The sequence below is a fragment of the Caloenas nicobarica genome, chromosome Z (genome assembly GCF_036013445.1).
Source record: "Caloenas nicobarica isolate bCalNic1 chromosome Z, bCalNic1.hap1, whole genome shotgun sequence".
In the NCBI taxonomy this organism is placed as follows: domain Eukaryota; kingdom Metazoa; phylum Chordata; class Aves; order Columbiformes; family Columbidae; genus Caloenas; species Caloenas nicobarica.
In genome coordinates this window covers 32,830,099-32,851,384 of record NC_088284.1, presented here as the reverse complement: position 1 = coordinate 32,851,384, position 21,286 = coordinate 32,830,099, and the positions used below count along the sequence as shown (strand labels likewise).

Genomic DNA, 21,286 nt, shown 5'->3' with positions numbered 1-21,286 from the left:
TTTTTTTCAGTCTGTTGTAAATGAGCATATAGCTACATCTTGTTCCTTAGGTTTTTAATTTTACTTTTAACTGATGGTTTTGGGTGAGTGTACACAAAAGTAATAACACAATTAAAGGCATACACAAACCATGGGAAGAACAAATCTGTGGAGGAGTTTAGGGTGCTGCTTCTTCACAGTTTAAGCTCACTGATTCAACTGGAAACTATCTGCAAGAGTTTTCAGTTGATCCTGCATACCCCACCCGCAGTTGTATGAGCAAAAGAGCTGACATGGTGTTTAGTGGAAGAGTGGAACAATGCTTTTCAGGAGCGGACTGTGGTTAGATGATCTTAAACTCATTGTGATAACCTGGGGGTTATTTAGCAATGAAAATGGAATGGTATATTCTCAGGGAGCAATTAATGTACCCTAGAAGAATAGGTAAAAGCTTAAGAATTATAACATGTTGTTTGCTTTGTTTCTGGCCCTTTAATATTATTTCAGAAGTGTTTTGAGATTCCTAAATAATTGTTTTCCATGATCTATTCAAAAATAAAGAAGTAACTTTAATTGCCATATACTTTCTGGCATGCTTTTTTTTTTTTTGTCTCTATGCAAGCATTTTAATGCTTCCTAAGTGCTGCTGTAGAACCAATGCAGTGAAATTAAGCCTGCTGCTGCTGAGCTTGTTTTTCTGAGTGTGGTTCTGAGTAGCTTCCTGGACATCGTCGCTGGTGTTCTAGAGGTTTGTGGGCCACAGCTGAAATAGTTCGGTGAAGGAAAATCTGTGTATTTAAGCTAAATAGTTGCATAAATAAAAGCAGACTAGCAAGAAAGTCGTTAAAAGCTAGATTGATGATCACAGATAAAAGACAGTGACTGGAACATCTGTCCTTCCTTGTGACCTTAGGTAAGCCACTTATAGTGGAATGTCTCCTCTTCGGCATAGGCAGAATGTAGAAGAGGAGACATTACACACCAGTCTGCGCTCTAGAATTGGTTTGGATTTTGGTTACTTAGAGAGCTTTCTGAAAGCTGTACTTTCAAAGGGAGTTCTGAAACTCTTAGTAAGTAGTAAAGTACTCAGCTATATTTAAAGAATATAGATTAATTTATTTTGATCAGATTTAGTTCTGTTTAGTTCTAGCGTTCAATAGATATGTTCAGTACCTTGAATGAATGACTAAGATGATATTTTTCAAAGAAAAAGGACAGAAAATATTTTTAAATATTAAATATTCAACACTTTCAGAATATTACAAATGTGTGTATCAGTGCATTCTCCTAGGATGTTTTTTCAACTACATTATCCTGCATTTGTTAGAATTTGTATTTGAACACATTTTGCTGTAGTTACCTGTCAATCACTTTTCTCTCTCTTGTTTATTCCTTTATCTGTTGTTTTTGAGTATATTTACATGTAAAAGCTCAGCATACAATTTAGGAAAGCTTTTTAATACAAGATAGATAATATCCACTTTTGGCTCTTAGAAGAAGGGTGTTTTATACAAAACAAGCGTATGCTGTAGGTATGGAAAGATGACTTTTTTTTCTTACTATTTTTGTGTCTAGTATCCTCTTGCTGCCTTGTGCAGTGGAGTTAGGAATGGGAGGAAATAATAATGACAAGTCAGAACTGTCTTTGCAAAAATCTGTACTCAAATAACTGTAGGTCACAGAAGTCCATGAGAGACACAGAGGTAAGATTTGCATACTTCAAGTAGGTTTATTAATTAATCTGACATTGTGTAGAACATCACTAATGGAATTACAATGGTGTTTTCCATGCTTTATGATTATGCCTGCAAGCTTACTAGCCTATTCAATTTTTAGCATACCAAGACTTTTAATAACCATTTTACTTTACTAAAATCTGTTAGTAATTTAATGTCATTTTCCTAGAAAGGTTTTTTTTTTCTTTTCCAGATTACATGGATGTTATTGGCTGTGTGGGAATTTATACCCAACCACATGTTTAAGTTATGTTATTTTTGATTAAGTCAGGATGTGGACTATAACAGTGGAAGATCACAGAGAATCACAGAATGTTAGGGATTGGAAGGGACCTCGAAAGGTCATCTAGTCCAATCCCCCTGCCAGGGCAGGAACACCTAGGTGAGGTAACACAGGAAGGTGTCCAGGCGGGTTTTGAATGTCTCCAGAGAAGGAGAATCCACAACCTCCCTGGGCAGCCTGTTCCAGTGTTCTGTCACCCTCACTGAGAAGAAGTTTCTTCTCAAATTTAAGTGGAACCTCTTGTGTTCCAGCTTGAACCCATTACCCCTTGTCTTACTGTTGGTTGTCACCGAGAAGAGCCTGGCTCCATCCTCGTGACACCCACCCTTTATATATTTATAAACATTGATGAGGTCACCCCTCAGTCTCCTCTTCTCCAAGCTAAAGAGACCCAGCTCCCTCAGCCTTTCCTCATAAGGGAGATGCTCCACTCCCTTTATCATCTTTGTGGCCCTGCGCTGGACTCTCTCCAGCGGTTCCCTATCCTTCTTGAACTGGACACAATATTCCAGATGAGGTCTCACCAGGGCAGAGTAGAGGGGAAGGAGAACCTCTCTCGACCTACTAACCACCCCACTTCTAATCCACCCCAGGATGCCATTGGCCTTCCTGGCCACAAGGGCACAGTGCTGGCTCATGGTCATCCTGCTGTCCACCAGGACCCCCAGGTCCCTTTCCCCTACACTGCTCTCTAATAGGTCATTCCCCAACCTATACTGGAACCTGGGGTTGTTCCTGCCCAGATGCAAGACTCTACATTTTCCCTTGTTATATTTCATTAAATTTTTCCCCACCCAACTCTCTAGCCTGTCCAGATCTCGCTGGATGGCAGCACAGCCCTCTGGCGTGTCAGCCACTCCTCCCAGCTTGGTGTCATCAGCAAACTTGCTGATAGTACACTCAATTCCCTCATCCAAGTCATTGATGAATATATTGAATAGTATTGGTCCCAGAACTGACCCTTGAGGCACTCCACTAGATACAGGCCTCCAACCAGACTCTGCCCCATTGACCACGACTCTCTGGCTTCTCTCCCTCAGCCATTTCACAGTCCACCTCACTACCCGATCATCCTGTCCACACTTCCTCAGTTTTGCCGTGAGGATGCTGTGGGAGACGGTGTCAAATGCTTTGCTGAAGTCAAGGTAGACCACATCCACTGCTCTGCCATCGTCAATCCACCTTGTTACGTCTTCATAAAAGGCTATGAAGTTGATCAAACACGACTTCCCCTTGGTGAAGCCATGTTGACTGTCCCTGATGACCCTCTTATCCTTGATATGTCTTAAGATGGCACCAAGGATAAGGTGTTCCATCACTTTCCCAGGGATGGAGGTGAGGCTGACCAGTCTATAGTTGCCCGGGTCCTCCTTCTTGCCCTTTTTGAAGACCGGAGTGACATTTGCTTTCCTCCAGTCCTCAGGCACCTCTCCTGTTTCCCAAGACTTGGCAAAGATGATGGAGAGCGGTCCAGCAATGACTTCAGCCAGCTCCCTCAGCACCCGCGGGTGCATCCCACCTGGACCCATGGATTTATGGATGTCCAGATTGCTTAACTGGTCCCTAACCCAGTCCTCATCAACTGAGGCAAACTCCTCCATTGCCCTGCCTTCCTCTGGGGCCTCAGGGGTACGGGGCTCCTCAGGACAGCCTCCGGCAGAGTAGACAGAGACAAAGAAGGCATTCAGTAATTCTGCCTTCTCTGTATCTTCTGTCACCAGGGCACCCACCCCATTCATCAGTGGGCCTACATTGCCTCTGGTGTTAGTTTTATCTGCCATGTATTTGAAGAAGCTCTTTCTGTTGTCCTTGACCCCTCTCGCCAGGTTTAATTCTAAGGAGGCCTTAGCTTTCCTAGTTGCCTCCCTACATCCTCTGACAACAGCCTTATACTCTTCCCAAGTGGCCAGCCCCTCCTTCTATGATTTGTAAACCCTCCTCTTCCACTTGAGTTTGCCCAGCAGTTCCCTGTTTAACCACGCAGGTCTCCTGGCTCCCCTCCTTGACTTCCTGCGCGTCGGGATGCACTGATCTTGAGCTTGGTAGAAGCAGTCCCTGAATGTTAACCAACTATCTTGGGCCCCTTTACCTTCAAGCAGCCTTGCCCACGGGATTTCCTCCAGCAATTGTTTGAAAAGGCCAAAGTCAGCCCTGCTGAAGTCCAGGGTTGCAATTCTGCTTGGTATTCTGCTCCCACCACAGGAGATTCTGTACTCCGCCATCTCATGGTCACTGCAACCAAGGCAGCCCCCCACCTTTATTGCTTCAACCAGACCCTCCTTGTTAGCGAGGACGAGATCCAGCAGCGCACGTCTCCTAGTCGGCTCCTCCACCATTTGCATCAGAAAGTTATCGTCAATGCACTGGAGGAACCTCCTAGACTGAGGCTGGCTCGCTGAGTAGTCCTTCCAGCAAACATCAGGGTAGTTAAAATCCCCCATAACAACCAGAGCCTGTGAAGCCTGAAGAAGCCTGAAGATAATGCCCTCTTCAGTAGTACAGAAATACAGAGATGTTTTATGACAAGCAGGGCCCAGATTCCAGTTTAAAGTATGTGGTTTGTCACATTTTCTTGTAGTCTCTGCATTTATTAATTAATTCTTGAGGTGCCATGCTCATTATTCAGTAAATCATGTACGATAATAGAAAGTAGATGAAACAGTTTCAAACAGAAGCATAGTTAATGGCGATGTTTGGGTGGCAGCCTTTGGAGGTCACTGAGCACAAGTGTGTTGTACTTTAAGAGATGCAGCAAACCTATGTGAAACAGGAATCACTGAAATTGCGTTGCAGGCTGTTGGAAGGGTGATCATCTCTACTGTCAGGTATTGATTCCCCTGCCCCATTCCTGGCTGTGTGGTTTCATACCTCCACTCTTGCTCTGCATCTGTCTCTTGTGTCTTCCACTGACTTGATTCAGCTTCTGTTCAGTAGCAAGTTACTGTTGAGTATGTGAAGTTTTTATCAGGTTAATGTGTCTAATGGCTTTATAGAAGTGTTTGAAAGCTGAGGCTGGTCTATCATAAGCAACAGGAACAGCAAGTACCTGTGGTAAGATACACCAGGAGAGTCAACATGCTGACTCATTATATTGTCTAATCGCATTTTTTTAAACAAAATTTCAGACTTAGATTGCCTTAAAACTGTTCTTTTTAGTTCAGTTTGTTATGTTCAGCAAGCTGCAAGGGCCGTATTTTTGTAAAAAAAATACTGCTGTGCTTCAGAAGTACAGGCTTCTTGGCAGATTACCTTTGTCATGCTGGAACTTGTGATTTAGTCCAGAATAGGACACACCTTTGCAGCCTAGAAGAAAGTACTATTTAAAAAATGTATTATTATGTGTAGAAAAATCTCTTGAGTACCTTTCTGCATTTAAGGCACTAAACATTTTCCATTTTAGATCTTTATATTTTGACTTAAATGAAGCAGCCTGCATTTCTATGTGTAAAGACATGAAATAATTTTAATGTTTCAACAGCTTTTTAATGTAATGATATAAAGCAATCTTGTAAAGGCAGTCCATATAAATGCAGATATTTTAAATTCTGCAGTAATATTGGGAAAATGAAGTAATATTGTAGAGTTTGCAGTTAGGGACATGATTACTCTGGGGTTTGTGGGAGACTTGTTTCACTCTAACCTCAACCACTAAAATTTTCTTACTTGTGCCTTGCAAACACTGGCTTCTGAAACTGAGGAAGTCCAGTATGAAGTATTCTTCCTTTCTCTTTCTATGGAAGATTGCCTCAAACAGTTGCTAGTCATTCATACAGTATTCCAGGAGGAGATTGCTCAAGGTATCAGGTTATGAAAGTTTTTTACTTCTATTTAACCTTTGCTGCCTGTAGGCTGAGGAATCTCTAAATCTGGAGAGAAAACAAGTGATGAATCTTGAATTCACAGGTGACAGTAAGCAGATGGATACTTGTAACTATCCACAATGAAGGATGTTACCTGTTCTGTGTGGCTTGAGAGCTGTTCAGCTTGCATTTTTTGGTACTGGGCAAGCAACAGTACATCTCTCTGCTGAGTGAGATGTGAAGGTAATAGTTTTATTGTGAGAAGAAACTAGGGGTTTTGTAAAATAGAGGTCAATATGTAACAGAGGAAGGCCTGGTAATTCAGTGAAAACACGGAAGATATCCAACAAGCTGAAGTTACTACAAATGAGGCTGTGTGGGTGTTGAACACTAATCTGTAGAGAGCTAAGCTAAGTAACGTTGTTACTTTTGAGGAACCATTTGCTTAGTCTGGATCTTAGTCTCTGTAAGTAGTAAATTGAGAGTTTACTACACAGTGCCTGCATCAAGATACTGACATTTTTTCATTTACTGCATGAGAATTTTGCTTTAAATTAAAATTGTTGTAGTTAGTTAATTGCCATCAGATGTTGGCAGAACTCATGCTGGTAGCATACAGGTTATTTTGTTCTCTGAACTTTTCATTTACGCCAGATTATTTTGTATTCAGTGTTGTTTGGTTTTGTATAAAACTTTGGGAGACTTGTTTTTTACACTGAATTTCATAGGAAGTCATTGGTTTAATTATGTTTTGTATGAGGCGATGAAATTTAATATCTTGACCATGGTTAAATTTTTTTAAATTTGTGTCACTATGTATCTTTTGTTATAAATACAAGGGTGGCAGGCATGATTCTAATTTTGTGGTTCTTGAGGCTTTTTTATCTGTAACATTTAATTCCATTTTAAGCTTATAAAGCAAGAAGAAAACTTTATGGAAGTTTTAGAAACACCATTTAGAACAGTCCAACAGAGCTGACAGTTTAAAAGAAATTCTACAAAAAATAAGTCCTGACTGTATTCAAGCCTGGGATGCATGAATGGAACAAAACTTTTCTGGAACCTGCTCTGTCATGTTGATGGGAGATTGCTGTGGTGCTGGGTGCTGGAATTTAACACCAAGTGACTTTCCAGCTTGTGATTTCAGTGTTTTCTTTGGTTCTGTCCAGGAAAAGGAGGAAACCTCAACAGTGAGAGGGTGACTAGGGCTATAACTTGGGCTCTGTCTGAGCTGGGGTACAAAGAAGTATTTCCCTCCTCTCAGATGCCAGTACATGTATCCTTACTGGCCACGTATGGAACTGAAGCTGCAGTTCAGTGCAGTTGTAGTTGGGCTAAAGTAGAAGAAGAGCTTTAGGGGAAAAAACTAAAAGTAATTCAGGAACAGTTGAAACCGCAAATGAATTTGGTAAGGTCAAAATAAGGAAAGGCAGTGATACAAAAACATACTTTAATTAGTTCTATGTTGTCAGACCCTTTGAAACTTAAGTATGTGCCTTTGAAGGTCTGGCCGCATAAAAAGGAATAATGTTCCATATTACTGGTAATAGATAACTGTCTTATGGGACCGAATAATGATCTTTCAGACATGAGCATGTGATGTCTTATTTTCTAGGCTTGTTATTCAGGAGTGTAGCACAGTAGTTAATGTCTGATGTGACTGCAGTTCAAGCTGAAAAAATCCAGAGTTAAAGTCATTTATCTTGAATTTGGCTCCCCTCTAAGTTCTTATAGCTGAATATGATCATGTAATTAAAGCTAAAGGTGAGGAGGAGTTGGTCTCAGTGAATTAACTAGGTTTTTAGTTTTCAAAACTGCTTTTCACAGTCACTGTGGAGTGCCAGAACACACTATGTACCTAATTCTACCCAGATTCTAAACTGAAAAAGAGTTAGTGTCTTTTGGACTCTTAGAAAAATATGTGTGGGGTTTTTTGTGTGTGGTGTTGTTTGTGTTGCTTGATTTTGGTTTTTTGTTTGTTTTTGTCATTTTTTGTGTGTGCGGGGGGGTTTTTTGGTGTGTGTGTTTGTTTGTTTGTTTTCCACATAGCACTGGAGTGCTTCACCATTGTGCTTAATTTTGTCTTCAGGCGTAGTTCTGGTGTTAGACGAAATGTAATGCTATCCTTGCTTTTTGTTCTAGCTTTTAGATGTGTTCAACTTCACTGTTTCTTTAGCCTAGCTTTAAGCTAATCTATACCTTTCAGTTGTTCCGCTATAACAGTTGAGTGCTGATGGTACAATGTTTGATGTAGAAAATTGAAGAATCCATTGTACAGCATTAGCTAGCTCAGCATTAGCTTTCTGTCAGCTGTGGACAATATAGCCCATTTAAGTGTGTGTGGAGGTAGTATTGGAAAAATGAAAAAAAAAAAATACTGGAATGCTGCATAACCATCAGTTACATCCTTTCTCTGCTCTTTAGTTAATAAGCTTTAATACTGTCTTTATTTTTTTTTTTAATTTATTCCCTGTGTTACACCACTCTGTTCTCGAAAATTGAGTTTCAACTGTTACTCTAAAACTATGATTATAAGATACTGCAAGAAGCATGCATGCACAAAAAAATTAAACCAAGTAAATGCTTTCAGTTTTGTGAAATCTTAACGTGAAGTCAGTGGGATTTTGTGGTGAAAGCCTGTAATGAAGTGTGATTTGTGGATTAGGTCCAAACTTAGAGGAAGAGTCGGTGAGAAAACAGATGTTTGCACACTGAACAGAAAATAGCAGTCCTCAGTTGATGTTCATTTGAACTTTACAGACATGAAGATATTGTTAGGGGATCTTGTTATGTAGTTAGTCCAGTCTATCATTTGGGGAAAAATTGTACTGAGTTAGGGTGACCCTGAGTAGTGTAAACGTTTTCTGATGTAACAGTATTTTGACCAGAACTGGCAGTTGGGTGATGGTGAAGGCTGCATTAAGGTTGGTTAGATAGTAGTCTTTCAAGTGACAAAATTCAGCTTACAGATCAGATACTAAAGTTTGGGTGTTGGTAACCCTCAGATATCTTCATGTTACTTTAAACCTTGGTGCAAGAAAAATTACAGTAGCTTAACCAGAATGGACTTCTTAAAACTAGCTTCAATAAAGATATTTTTGATTAGCTTTTGTATAGAGGAAGATTTAGTTAAATATTAATAAACAAAGCTGATTTTCTTTTAGATCTCATGTATTAAAGAAGGATTATATGTGGCTATATGTGGTTTGCTGATGAACCTTCCCTGGGGAAATAGCTATATATGTGCAAATTTAAAAGCTCATTCTAGAATCTTGAACTAATTATTGTTATTGAAAATAATGTGTGGCAGTTGATACTGTAAGAGGAGAATGTTTTTATATATATAACTCAACAGGAAAACCTGACTTTTTGGAAAGGTTGGCTGTGTACATTTTTATTAATGAGAAATCCACTCAGACTTACCTTGATATTTTCAATTAGGCTGCTTATTTGAGTGAATCTCTGTGTTTGTGGACTGTGTATGTAGACTTGCATTAAATTACATAAAACTTAATGTTATTTGGGGAGAATCTTACAAATCTGTAAAAGTAAGCAGAATAGAATCATAGCATGTCCTGAGTTGGAAGGGACTCACAAGGATCATTGAATCCAAATCCTGTCCCTGAATAAGACAAGGCCAAAGTTCATACCATGCGTCTGAGGACATTGTCCATTCTCTTCTTGGACACTGACAGGCTTGGGGCCATGACCACCTCCCTGGGGAGCCTGTTCCGGTGCTCCACCCTCCTCTGGGTAAAGAACCTTTTCCTAATGTCCAACCTAAACCTCCCCTGGCACATCTTCCTGCCATTCCCTCGGGTTCTGTCATTTGGTCACTAAAGAGAAGAGTTTGGCACTTACCCCTCCTCTTCCCCTTGTGAGGAAGCTGTAGACTGCGATGATGTCTCCTCCAGGCTGAATAAATTAAGTTACTTTAGCCGCTTCTCATACCGTTTCCCCTTCAAACCCTTCACCAACATCGTAGCCCTTTTCTGGACACTGTCCAGTAGCTTTATATCTTTTTTTATCCTGCGGCACCCAGAACTGCACGCAGTGCTCCAGGTGAGGCCGCACCAGTGCAGAGCAGAGCGGGACAATCGCCTCCCCCGCCCAGCTGGCAATGCTGTGCTGGGTGCACCCGGGACACGGTTGCCCTCTTGGCTGCCAGGGACACTGTTGGCTCATGTTCAACTTGCCATAGACCAGAACTCCCAGGTCCTTCTCTGTGGAGCTGCTTTTCAGCCTCTCGTCCCACAGTCTGTATGTACAGCCAGGGTTGCTGTGTTTCAGGTGCAAAATCTGGCACTTGCCATTGTTGAACTTCATGTGGTTGATGATCACCCAGTTCTCCAATTTGTTCAGATCCCTCTGCAAGGCTGCTTTGCCCTCCAGAGTATTGACAGCTCCTCCCAATTTTGTGTCATCAGCAAACTTACTAAGCAATCCCTCAAGTCCTGCATCCAAGTCATTTATGAAGACATTGAAGAGCACTGGCCCTGAGATGGGCCCCTGCGGAAACCCACTAGTGACTGGTCACCAGCCCAACATAACCCCATTTACTAGAACCCTTTGGGCCAAGCCCATCAGCCAATTGCTCACCCACTGCACTGTGTGTTTATCCACCTGTATACTGGACATCTTGTCCAGGAGAATACTGTGAGAGACAGTATCAAAGACTCTACTGAAATCCAAAAAGATCACATTGACAGGCGTCCCTTTGTCAACTAGGTGGGTAACCTTGTTGTAGAATGAAATTGTTTGCCAAGCAAGACTTTCCCCTCATGACCCTGTGCTGCTTGGGACCAAGGACTGTGTTGTCATTCAGATGTTTCTCAATAACTCCCAGAACAATCTTCTCCATGATTTTGCCAGCTACAGAAGGGAGGCTGATGGGCCTGTAGTTGCCAGGGTCATCCCTGTTGCCCTTCTTGTAGACTGGGACAACATTTGCCAGCTTCTAATCAACTGGGACCTTTCCAGATTCCCAAGGGCATTGAAAAGTCACGGAGAGAGGTCTCGCTATGACATCAGCCAGCTCTTTAAGCACCCTTGGATGTGGCAATGAGAACGATGCATACAGAGGTGCACAGACACAGAGTTCTTGTTAGCAGCCAGAGCAGAGCTAGGCAGAGCTGAGCCGAGCTGATCTGAGCCCTCTTTTATTAACAGTTCTCAATTTATAGGTTTACAGATACGGGCCTGGACCAAGAGGTTAGACAGGATGTGTTTTCAAAAAACGTTATTCCAAACACAGCACGCTCATCTTGTGACTGTTTTCAGTCATGTTCCCATGCATATCTTGTGGGCAGTGTTCTGACCCACTCATTCACATGCTTAGCCCAGCATTCACGTCATACACAGAGGGGCAGTTTTCCAGCCTGAGATATCATTCTCACTGGCCTGGGCTATCACTCCTTACACTCCTAAAAACCATGCTTCTGTATAACATGTCCAAGGCCCTTTATGTTTGACTAATTGCTGTGATTTAATCATGTTAGTATTATTCGTCCAGATGGTCATGTTAGTATTGATCTTCCTTTATCATACAGGTGGCTGGAGCCGTACGTCTTGCTGTTCCCACATTTGGATGAATCCCATCAGGCCACATTGACATGTAAGGATATAGCTGGAGTAGCAGATCCCGTACAAGTTCCAGATTGATTGGGAGTTTATCATTCTTGCAGCCATGGTTTTCTAGCCCAGGGCTACGGGAGCCCCCACATCCATCATCGGTGTTGAAGACCGAGGCAAAGAAAGCATTAAATGTCTCAGCTTTGTTTATGTCCCTGTTAGTAAGGTGACCATGCTCATCAAGTAATGGGCCAATGTTATTTCTAGTTTGCCTTTTGCCATTAATATATTTTTAAAAGGCTTTTTTATTGTCTTTCACAGTACTGGCCAGCTTCAATTCTAATTGAGCTTTGGCAGCACGAATTTTCTCCCTACAATGGTGAGCAGCATCTCTGTCATCCTCCCATAGAAAGGGTACAGAAGAATCTGTGGAAAACTTGAGATTTAAGTAAAAAAAGACAGAAGTGGTAATGTAGAAGGTACTTGAGATACAAGCATCACATTGTTGGAAGTGCTGGTAATGCAAACAAAATTTAAGTGTAGTTGTGATCTGTTAGTTGCCTTGGAGTGCTGAAGAACACAAATCCAGTATATTTTGGGGCCATGTATACTGAGAAAACAAATTGCACAGCTGAGTTCCTGCATGATCTGTTATAAGGAGATTTAATTTGCCTTTGAAACGGGGGTATTATGTTTCCTTTCTTAGGGAGGAAACGTGTCGTCTTCTGAAGTGTGAAGTTTGGTCTGTGTGTGATTGAGAAGTAGTACTTGCTTTGCTTGTTTTCCCTCTTTTCTGCTAAAACTCTTGGAAGTATTTCCAACTCACTAGTGTATTGCATACTTTTTGTGGAATAAATGTAGCATATACGTGATCTAGTCTTCAGTATTTTGAAAGACAAGGTTGCTGGGAAAGAATGTGAACAGTGTTTTTTGATGGCCGAATGTGGATGCTGTGTAAGATCTGATTCAGGTGCATCTTCACTTCTTGTGTGTTCCACATGTTTCTCATCTTAATGAAGTAGAGACACCAGTCCTCTTATGCAAAACTGAAAAAGTTTGTCCTTATTTCTTGCAAAATGATGCTGTTTTCTGGGGGGCAGAATGGTGTTGCTTCAGAGGATTTGCGTGTTCTTTTTGCAGTGCTTCCAAGGTAGTTGTTTACCTGACTGAAGTCACAAGGATAAGTACTTAAGGAATGGGAGAAGAAAAATTTCTTAGATGAATCAACTAATATCTCAAAGTATGATTAATCTTGAGATGTGCTAGAAATGATAGGAAGGAAAGAGCAGGTAATGCCAAGGTGTGTGTGTGTGTATATATGTATATTTAATGTTAAAAGATTAAAAAACCTAGAAAATTAGGCTGCATTAGACTTGCAAAAGTTAGACTGAAATTCCCTATGTAAATCAAGTGGATTACATTGTTGTGAACAAAATGAGTTACTAATGAATAAGTTTTCATTATGTTGAGCTTACATTTAGAGAACAGCTTATAGTGATACAGTAATGAGCAATTTTGATACAGGTCATTGATAGCTGGAGAGCGAAATTGTGTCAGAAGAAATTAGTTTGGAAATTTTTTTTGGTTTTCAAAGCTGATGAGTAAGTACCATCTGTGGAAGTTCTATGTGCTGAATATTTTAGCATTCTCACTCCCAGTTTCGACTGAGATGCTGATGATTTTGCCTTTTTTCTGCTTCTGAAATCTGGAAAATGATGAAATAATATTAAGTCAGAATCAGATTGGTTACATTCAATTGACTTATGCAATAAACTTTTAAAAATCTCTTATTTTGGAGTTTGTATGTGAAAGTGTTTTTCTTTTCAGACTCAGTGATAAAAAGAAACAACCATCAAAGCAATGTGATACTGATATTAAAAGCATCTATTTGTATGAAAATAAAGGTATAGACAAACTTATTTGTAATAACAATGTTGGAATAACAATTCTACTTTTTGGGTGACATGAAGATCATGCGAATAATTAAATATTTAACGATTAAGAGTGGATTTATTTTTTCATTTAAGTAAACAATGAATCTTACTAAATTATATAGAAATTTAGAGATATTTTCTAATTCAAATTCTATCCCAAGAGTTTTTCAAGGCTAGAAACTATCCTAAACTTTCAAGGACTCTTCAATTGAGAACCTTTTTGCTGTTGATTTGAAATTTCACATGTGTCCTCTGTTGCATGGAGACATGTATGTGAAAATGATGCAATCATCTCGTAGCTGGGCTTAATCTTTCCATGAGGCATACAAACAATACTAGAAATAGTTGATTAGATATTTGACTTGTGTGTTGATTACCTCCCAATGAAGATCTCATTCTGAGCTTGATTTCAGATTTGTAGTACGAATTGCAGTTTGTCTACTGTTAAATACTTCTGAAGGAGTTTTGGAGAATAAAGTTCTGTGTTACTCTATCTGTGGTCCAAAAGTATTCGTAACATTCAAATGAATACTGGAGACGGAACGAGACTGTTCTCCATCTGAAACAAGGCTACTTAGTAGGTGAATTATTCCATAGAAACTATATGTAGTGTTAGAGGAAGGATCTTGGAGACATGTGACATAGGCACTAGAAACTTTCTCTGCATTTTCAGAAGGTGTAAGGAGAAGCTTTGCTGCTAGATCTATGTCAGTGCCAAAAAACGTAAGACCTTGGGAATGGAAGTATGTGAACAAAGAAGCTTTAGGGGTGAAAAAAACTGAAGATGTATGAAAATGTAGGAGACTGAGTGAATTTCTAAATGCCTTGTGCTTAAACCAGAGGTGTTTATTTGCTGTCTTTTGTTTAATGCAATATTTTGTTTTTCTCCCTAGCACTTGTACTATTGTATGCTTTTTCTAAAATTAGAGAAATATAATTAGAGAGTCTACTGATACTAGCAGTGATGTAGGATTTCTATAATTAAACGCTGAAAGGTAATGCATATGATACTTAAGGGAGCAGTTATGGTTGCATTTTTCGTTAATTTTGTCACTTCCTGACAGTGGAATGTTTTATTTAGCAGCTTTAATGTTCCTTTAACAGTTTTATTTAAGAGTAAATCTGGAACATGAAAAGGAGTGAAGTAGCTACTAAGTTTTTATTTTAAAGGTGACTTGCACGTTTAAGTGTGAACATTGTTATGACATACACCTCTGAATATGTAAATATATGTGAATATATAAACTTGCATGTAATTACAGTGGTACTGTTGCTGCAGACAGCCATTTGAGAGATGTATGAATAAAGGAGGTGCTTAAATGAGTTAGTCTTTTACCCTGCCTTATATAAGGTCCTAGAAAGTCTTTATTGCACTGAAGTAGGGTTATTGTTATGTGGTGTATAGTCTTTGGTAGTGTTAAATGGGACATTTTCAACTGAGATTTAGAGATGTGTAGATATGTATCTTCATAATCTGGGGAAGTCTACAATGTTTTATAGGTGTCACTTCCTCCTGTGTGCCAATCTCTGTATTAGAGTTTGAACTTTAGCGGCCTGCCACTTTCTGGGAATAATTTGCCTTTGACCCTAAACCAAACTTTGAATGGGATGTTCTTACATGAGTGTGGCTGTGCAAGAAATTAGAAATAATTGTGTGATAATGAAATGTAATGATGCTTTAAAATTACCAGCCTATCTTGGGCTTTGAGATTTTTTTCACTAGTAGATGTGAAAGAAATTGTGTTTCAGTGGGTGTGTATGATCTTTGGTAGTGATGCAACCTAAAGAACTGGCAGCTGTTTCCGTGTCACTTGAAAATGGAGAACTCTAACACTAATATGATTAGAAGATTTGATCAAATTTTTGTGGCCTTGTCTAATTATTGCTTTTTGTTAAAGCTGATGTTGCACTGCTCTATTAGTTTCTGAATACTGAATCAAGAAGGAAAAGATTAAGAGGATTTAAAGGAAAATTTCTCCAGTGCAGGTTTAGGTGAAGACTATTTAGCTTCATAGGTTTTCTGTAGCAGCATATGTTCGCTTAGTATAGAATGTGTTCTTTTGGGTGCTGTGCGAATTTGGAACAATAGCAGCAAAATTATTGGATATAGTGATCGTGTAATGGAACAGAGGACAGAATAGAGCCTAAATATGTTTTTCTAACACCCATTTATTCACCATGTGTATAATATTACAGTGTTTTTTTCCCAGTGCCTTTAAACAGTTTTCTTTAGATTTTTAGTCAAGTACTCTTTAAATGTAAATCGTTCAGAGATCATAATCTATTTGTTAGAGGAAAAAAATACTGATGTTTTCCCATAGTGAATTCATTTGTAAGGAAGATATTTGCTTAATTTTAATTTCTGTATGTCTGGTTCTGTATATATTCTTAAGGAGTTTTCAGTGTTCTTAGTTATTCAGGTTTATACAACTACACAACATGGATTTAAATAAAAAATAGTTTGAGTATAGTGGTGAACTGAAGGATCATTTTTGTTTACACACCTGTTTACACACTTTCAGTTGCTCTCTATGCAGAGTTTTGTGCAGCAGAGAGGTGCAAAACAAACATTTCAAACAGGCAGGATTTTCTGAGTTGGAATCTCCTTGTCTACTAAGTAAGCAAGCAAGCTTTGTGTGCATATCATCATGTGTAAAACATTTTCTGTAGAGGAAAAATGTCCCTTCAAGGAAATAGTTGTCTGTCAGTCCAAATACCACAAAATTGCTCACCTAACCTTTAAACAGTAGAGTCCTTTTAGGCCTTGTCTTGGCTATGTTGAAGAAGTATTTAATCAACTATTGTGGTAAGAAAGAACGTGACTGAAGTTGTGAAGTCAAGTGCTCAAAAATTTGGAAGTGGTAATGCATGTAGGTGAATTATAGTATGTTCATTTAATGGAGCAGAGAAGTTAACAAACCCTTTTGAATTGGTAGTAACTACTGTACTTCCAGAGTTAGCAGTTTAGCCACACCAATGTGATGGTGAATCCAAGGTACTAAGTTTTGCCTTTGACTTCTTATATCAAGTGTGGGAAAGCGAGTACTATCAGAGATAGTTAATTCTCTATGGACACAGCAAATGCAGTTGTCCCCGTGTGCTGCTTCATCGCAAACTGGGATTTTGTTTTGAGATTACTATAATCTTGTGGCTAAGTTTATATGTATTTGGTTAATTTGACTATAGGTTCTGTATTTAAGCCATGTGTTGACACAGACAAATAGCCTGTCTGTCTTTTGCCATCAATTTTATTTATGTTTCTGAAACTGAGACTGAGATTCCTTTTGCTCTTCTGAAGGTGTTGTGTGTATGACTGCTGTCAGTCAACTGAAACATGTATCTAGCCATTGTCTTCACTCTTCTTGCTTGTCTTTATCGCTCCTCTCCTTGCTCTTCAGGCAGTCTCTCTACAGTGCTTAGTAATGTCTATTAAATTCCATCTAATAAAGAAAACCTCTAACTGCTGTTAGTTTTGCGTCTCAGTTACTGTGACAGCTTCCTTAAAAGTCTTCCAGTCTTGTTTCACCTTTTATCTTCAATCTATATGGATTGTAGATCTGATTTCTGATTAGGAGCTAATTACTTTTCCTGCTATGTAACACCATTTTGACTCTTTTTCATATCTTCTTTGCCTTCTCTTCCTCTTAATACTTCATCATAAATAGCCATTTCAATTCAATGACATTGCTTTGTTAACTTGGCTTTGGTGGTGTGTTTGCCATTATACTGACATTTAGTCATATTTTTTTTGAGAAAGAAGACTTATTTAAATACTAACAATATTCCCTGATGTCTGGCTGAAGCTTATTGGTCAAGTGTGCTCATTTATGCAGGCAGAGATAAAAAATGAAAATTAAACAGAAAGTCAAGCTGTGAAATGAGGACAAGTATGGCACATGTTTCATGCGGATTGCATGTGAAGAGAATATAGTCGCTATAACTAGCACAGAGCAAGAAAATGATTATACGAAGAATTTAGAATGCTTACACCGTAGGTTTTATTTTTTCACTTAAGTGATGCATACTTTTGAACAGTGTCTTACTTCTGAGCCCTACAAATTATGTTTAGTTTTGAAAAAAACTCTGCTGGATCTTCCACAACAGTCTAGGAAAACTAATGTGATTCACATCACTTGTAATGTACTTGCATTCTCTATCAGAAGGTTTTACATGCCCAAGTAATTGCAAATATTACATATATATATCTTTGTCTTTTAGTGCTTTTCCTCTAGAATGTGAGCACTATGGTGAAGAAAAGATATTGCCATCAACAGTAAAACTATGCTGTAGGTAAGTTCAGTGTAAATAAACAGAACCGTGAATGCCTTTTGTATTTCTAAGGTAAATACTTCATAAAAGCGTTGCACAGGAACTTTAATATGAAGAAAATCTAAGTGCTCTCCTTATTTCAAATTAGCTGCAGATTGTTTTATTAGGAAATGTTGTAAGAGAATGCTTGTGTCCTGGAAAACTGTGACGGAAATGCTTTTGTGTCTTCCTTCTGACATATAGTGTGTGAAAAATGTACAGGGCTTCTGATATTTGTTCAGCAGGAGTCTGATAAAAGGTGCTAATTTCAGTTTAAATAAAAAAAGTATAACCGTAATGTAACTGGAATATCTGTTGGTTGAACAGCAGAAGAGGGAATGGCATAATTTACTATATAATAGTTTCATCTATATACTAGGATACATTTTTGGAAACTGAAATTCATGTTGTTAATGTATTTCATGCATTGTTACCTTAAATTTCAGCAAAACACTCAATAATACATTAATTAAACAAGACAAAATATTTTTTAGGAAGGAATTCAGTAATCAGTTTTTACTATTTATTGTAAAGTGTCTTAGATTTTATTAGTTTTTTTCCCTGCTTTGTGATTTGCTCTCAAAGTGCTAGTACCATTTACAAAACTAATTTACTTGATAATACTGAAGCTTCTGGTTAAGCTTATCATTGTCCTCTGAATCCATTGTGACTTGTCTTTTCTATTACTACACTCTCAGTGTTTAAATTTACATCTGGCAAACAGCTTGTAGTGCGTCTGTGTGGACACAAACATTTGGGAAGCAGTGGTTTCTTAAACTGGAAAGTGTGTGGTAGGCTATTTCTTCTGGAAGCACTTGCTGCTTTAAAAAGGCAGTTACTCTGCTATAGTGTTTGGAGTTTCACAAATTTGAAAGCTAGGGGTGTTGCTTTTGTAAATGCACTGTGTGTCTTTGCCCAGGTGCTATCAGGGAGGACTGCAGGGACCTCTGTGAGGAGAGGCCATGGCTGTCCTATGCCAGACACTGCAGGGCACAGCTGAGCTTGGCAGTGAAGATGGTGGCACCTATGGGAAAACATGTGTAAGAAAGGGTAAAAAAAAAGCTGTTATGAGAGAAACAGTCCTGCAGTCACCAAGGTCAGAGAACAAGGAGGGGGAGGTGTTCCAGGTGCTGGATCAGAGATTCCCCTGCAGCCTGTGGTGAAGACTGTGGCGAGGCAGCTGTCTTCCTGCAATCAATGGAGAAGACCATGGTGATTCAAGGCGTCCCCCTGCAGCCCATGGAGAAGAACATGGTGATGCAAGTTATCATCCAGAAGCCCATGGAGAACCACAGTAGAGCAGAGATCCACACTGCAGCCCATGGAGAGCCCAGGCTCCTGGCAGTACCTAGAAAGGAGTCCAGGCTGGAGCAGGCTTTCTGGCAGGACTTGTATCCCATGGGGGACCAATGCTGGAGTAGTCTGTTCCTGAAGGACTGCACCCTGTAGGAGAGACCCGTGCTGGAGCAGTTCGTGAAGAACTGTCTCCAGTGGGAGCAACTCCACGCTGGAGCGGTGGAACAGCATGAGAAGGAAGGAGTAGCAGAGAGGAGCTGTTATGGACTGACCACAACCCTCATTTCCTGTTCCCCTGCACTGGCTCAGGGGAGGGGAGGAGGTAGTGGTGTGGGAAGTGAAGGAGTGAAGTTGAGGCTGGGAAGAAGGGAGGTGGAAGAAAGGTGTTAGCTTTGTGTTTATTTCTCACCATCTTACCCTATTTTAATTGACAATAAATTAATTTAAATCTTGCCCAAGTCAAGTCTGTTTTGCTGGTGACCATAACTGGTGAGTGATCTCCCTGCCTTTACCTTGACCCCTGAGCTTTTTCATCTTGTTTTCTTCCCACTGTCCTTTGGAGGAGAGGAAGTAAGCAGCTGGGTGGGCATCTCACAGAAAACTTGTAAAAAGATTTCTCATAAATTAGCTCAGTTTTTGAAACTGGTTAAAACTTAGGGACTGTAGCTTCAGTTTCAGAGTGAATACTGGAATTAAAAAAATACTGGCAATGTTTTTTTTGACAGGATTCTGTTCCAAATGGGCTGGTTCAATTAATTAACTTATAAATTGCTTAAAAGAGCATGTGATTTGATATTTAAGTCCACAGTGTTATATAATACATTTTCAGTGTCTGAGGGTGTGTGTATTAAGTCATCAAGAAAAAAGATCTCTTGATGAAGACTGTAGTATTAGTATGAATGACTTGAGAAAGTCTGTTGCCATTTGCACCTAATGAACTGGTATCTAAAATATTAGACCCCTAAATTGTCGAAAAATATATTTAGGTGTGCAGACAGGCTATTTTTAAAGCGATTCTGAATGTATTGCAAGTCTTAATCTTTGGTAACTTAATACTATTAAGCGGTGGGCTTGGTTATGATTTCGGCTTTAGAAATTTAAGATCTTCCTATGATTACAGAGATGTTAAAAATGTATTATGCAAACTAATTTCTTACTGGCAAAGCTTTAGTGTCTTGTTAATTACTAGTCTTCATCTGGACAAACATGCACACAGAGCAGCTAATATGCTTTGCGTAAATACAAAATCTGTCCTTGAGCTCCCAGCTTGGCTTCTCTAGCACTGGTTTATTGCTACATGAGCTGAAACAGTGTGAGACTGGAAGCTTTTCCAGCGATGATGGACTTTCTTTGGCTCACAATTGCCTTCTTAGAGTTCACCATAGCCTTAGTGCTGCTACTGAATTTCTGGTGCCCTTTGTCCTCGTATTGCCTGCTTGTGATTTTATTCTCCTGATGCATCACAACTTCCAGCGCTTGCAGAACCCAGCCTGTTATAGGTAAGTTTTTGGCTTGGTTAGCAAGGGTACATGCTGTGCTCGGGTAACAGTTAAATACGAAGACAAAATGGGGAAATCTGAAATAAATGACAAAACTAGAATTGTTTTATCCTTCTAAAATGAAGTTGTGATGCATTAGAAGAATACAACTTTAAACTCGTTTGACATGTGATTAGTTATTGTATATGTGTCAACAAGTAGGCGATATACAACTTGTAAGCTAACAATCTTATTAACTCTGAGATCGGATTTGGATTTCTTCAGGTTTGCCTGCATACCCAGTCCTTTCTGTAGTCCTAGTGCTCTGTTGTGGAGCCTGTTGGTGTCATTGGTATGAAGTATTAGTGCCTTTCTATCCTGTTACTGTTCTCAGTTAAGTCTTTCAGCACTTGGTAGTATAAAGATTTTGGTATGTGGAAAATAATGTGGGGAAGTTTGGCTTGCCACTGCTGCTGAGATTACCAAAGCATTGTTTTTGTAACTCTCTAGGTGTTTTTGCTCTGCTGATGGCAGTAAAATGCTGTGCTTAGGTGCATTGCTTCTGTTTGCCATGAAGCCAGTGTATTAGCACTAAAAATTCTAGGATTGTTTATTTTGTTATTTCTCACTGGAGAACCAGTAAGATGTGGAACATAAGTATTTTTTCTTTGCTACATGAAATATTTATGCAATTCTGCTGTGTCAAATATACTGACCTTCTTTCCAAGTACTAAATGGTGCCCCTAAAGTACTACCTCAAGACACTCTGTTTCTAGTTTTCTTATTTCTTCCCTAGCTTTTGTAGCACAGTGGGTGAGGAAAAAACACCTGTTTCCTCCTGTTGAGTTTGTTCCTCTGAGATGTGTGGTTTGGAAAGTCATTTAAGGGTGTCTAGTGGTGG

General features: G+C 39.4%; 1 protein-coding gene across 6 annotated transcripts in view; it reads left to right on the top strand.

The window, feature by feature from the left end:
* CSNK1G3 (casein kinase 1 gamma 3) overlaps positions 1-21,286 on the top strand; it is an 85,841-nt gene that overhangs the window by 2,451 nt on the left and 62,104 nt on the right. For 2 of the 6 annotated variants that reach the window (XM_065656101.1, XM_065656100.1), the window contains exon 2: positions 17,522-17,593. The exons of the other annotated variants lie outside the window; for them this stretch is intronic. The gene's annotated coding sequence lies outside the window, so the exon portion shown is untranslated. The remainder of the gene's footprint in view (positions 1-17,521; positions 17,594-21,286) is intronic. 6 annotated transcript variants of the gene reach the window in all.